The sequence below is a fragment of the Hyaena hyaena genome, unplaced genomic scaffold (assembly GCF_003009895.1).
Source record: "Hyaena hyaena isolate Hyena2069 unplaced genomic scaffold, ASM300989v1 scaffold_1503, whole genome shotgun sequence".
Lineage (NCBI taxonomy): Eukaryota > Metazoa > Chordata > Mammalia > Carnivora > Hyaenidae > Hyaena > Hyaena hyaena.
The window spans coordinates 57666-60700 of record NW_024082139.1 but is presented as its reverse complement, the minus strand read 5'-3'; positions in this window follow the sequence as shown (position 1 = coordinate 60700).

Genomic DNA, 3035 nt, shown 5'->3' with positions numbered 1-3035 from the left:
TTCAAATCTTCTTCAGGAAAGCCAGCAGCTACAGATTTGTAAGAAAATTCCCTTAAAAATGCACAGACTTTTATTTTATATTTGGATATTCTCTCCCCCATCCCTAATATTTGTTGTAGAAATTCTTCACAAGATTTTGAATCCATTTTTATCCTTGCCCAGGAAGGTACTTTGAGCACATTTTACTTGGTATAGGATTTTCCAAAGCATTAGGGTATAATGACTGATGAGTATCTGGCCAGTAATTCTCATTGCACATAAACATTAAGAATACTCCCTTACTTTACTTCATTAAACAATACCCAATTCAGGCCACAATTATTACAGTGCCAGAGAGGCCAAACAAGACAAATTGACACATATTAATTTATATATCGCAATCATTTTATTTAGCCTCTGACGGTGTAACTACACTGGGGCACTACAGAACAGATGTTTGATTACCAGTGCTGACAGAACATTTTCACTGATCTTGAGGAACAATAAATTACCTTTTCTAATTTTTCACAAGCACACATATTCTCATACACGTTTTTGTGAATGTGTATAAATACACACAACCCTATGTACAGGATTGTGCCATTTGCATTACAAAAACTGAGAAGGAAGCTACAAATTAAAAAAAAAAGTCAAGTACTAACTAGTCTATGTGAGAATTGATTAAATATGTATAATAAAATCAGTACGTTGAAAAGATGTATTAATTACCTTAGCAGGATGGCATGATTTTTTTTTTTTTTTTTTTTGGCACCATTACCTTTGATCTACCTTTAAGATTTTCATAGCAATTTCAAAGTACTCAGTACCTATCACTTTATGGCAGGTACTCATTTTAAGACATTGCACAAAATTAGATGAAACCCTTAGATGCTCTAAAGTGCCTTAACATTTCCACATACATTGTCAATTCCTGGCAATCATAGTTGCAGTCTTCTCTAATCGTAAAAGATGGTGTCTCTCTAAAAACATGAAAAAGCATGCTCAAGGGTAGATAATTTTGCTATTAACCCTTCTGTGTTCAGAAATGTACTTCTTAGTATAAGAGTTAACTCATCATCATTTCCCCCCACACCCCTGAGATATGGTTAAAAGGTAGGGAACCAAATGGTCTTAGGTATAGAAGTCATTGGTAAAGTTTAGAAATATAGGATACATAAAGAGGTTTTATGGAGCTGACTGGTTTTCTTTTCAGAAATTCATTTACCAGTATGTTAAATTTTTTTTAAATTTTATTTTACTTTTGAAATAGAGAGAGAGCGAGCTAGAGAGAGAGAGAGAGAGAGCGCAAGAGAGCCCACAAGCAGGGGAGGGGCAGAGAAAGAGGGAGACACAGGATGCAAAGCAGGCTCCAGGCTCTGAACTGTCAGCAGAGTCTGACGCAGGGCTTGAACTCATGAACCATGAGATCATTACATGAGCCCAAGTCGGCGCTTAACCGACCAAGCCACCCAGGCATCCCCAGCATGTTAAAATTTGTGTAATACTCATATCAATGACATTATGTTGCAATAACATTCCAAAGATATTGTATATTTTTTCTTCAAACATGAATATAGGTCAAAGGATGGATACCTAGTGATTTCCTCAAAGACAACAAAAATGTACTATTAATTCATGGACTTATGAACCATATTATCTTTGAAAAATTGAAATAGTGGATTTGATGCCCTATCTTCTTGACCCCAGGATTATAGCCAAAACCTATACGAGATGTGCTCATATGTATTTTCATTAATTGTAGAACAATATTTTCAAGGTTTCTTAAACATGAAAAAAAATCAACAGTCACCTTTGAAGATAGGTCTTGATCTTGAAGATGCTCTGGAGAATAAATTTCAACAATGATTTGTTCATACATACAAATCCTAGAGCTAGACTCATACTTGAAACCTGCTTGTTAAGAGAGGGGCTTCTTCATTTAGTCTCCCTTCCTTTCATATTACTATTCTGTTTTTTAATATTTCCTATAAAGTAGCCCATCAATGTAATCAAAAGTTACATATAATAATCTTAGGAAGGGCAATTATGGGAATGAGAGTGAAAAGAACTAGGAAAAATACGACTTTCCAGAGAAAAGCTGTACAGAGAATAATTTGGGTGATCTATTTAACAGAATCAAAGTGTTTTTCTCCTTAGTGAAAGCACTTTTTTTTTGGACTCCCATAAATGCTTTTAAGACTTTCTTTGGAAAACCTGTCATTTTCAAAGTACCCTTAAGAGCACATAATCCCTACATAATTTGAAAAAATTGCACTTTTCTGAAATAATGGCAATTTTCTACATAACTAGTTTATACAATAAGGAAATGCCTCAGACTTGCTTTGAAAAGGGGAGTGCATTACAGATGGACACCTTGTGCCATACTTTCGATGTAGTATGTTACCTACAAATTTAGAAATACACAGATTAATGTGCATTAGATGGTAATCTATACTTTTTTCTTCAGGGAAAAATATGCAACTCAGAAAACACCTGGGTACTTTGGGGAAGAAGAGGGCGGTGTTATAAACCCATAGTTCTTGTAGGCTTGTGAGAAACAAACAAGAGCCATTTGGGAGCAATATAGGTACACAGGTATTTTTGAAGGTTACCTTCCGCTCTGTAGAAAAGCACCTGTACAAGAGAAAGAGAATGCACGTTGACCCATCTTGGCAAATTACACTTAGCACATTTGCAGTGTAATTCTGAGATTATTCTTATGCTCCCCCAAGACAGGGGTGGCAGGAGAGGAAAAAAGTAATATGAAAGAAAGTAAATGAACTCCCCTACAAATGAGATTATAATCCACTTCCCCAAAAGACAGAGACTGTAATCTTTTTCTTCTTTCCAATCATCCAAATTCTGTTACCATAGGCACTCCTGAAGGTTGACCTTATTTCAGTTGTTTACAATGACCCATTGTGAAGCCATAGCAAATCAAAGCTACTTCATTCAGTCATTCTTGTAATACCTAGCCTCGAAGAATGCCGCAACTTCTTACAATGGAAAACTTACTACAGAGGTATCAAATCTCTGGTTTGATTATCATTTTACAG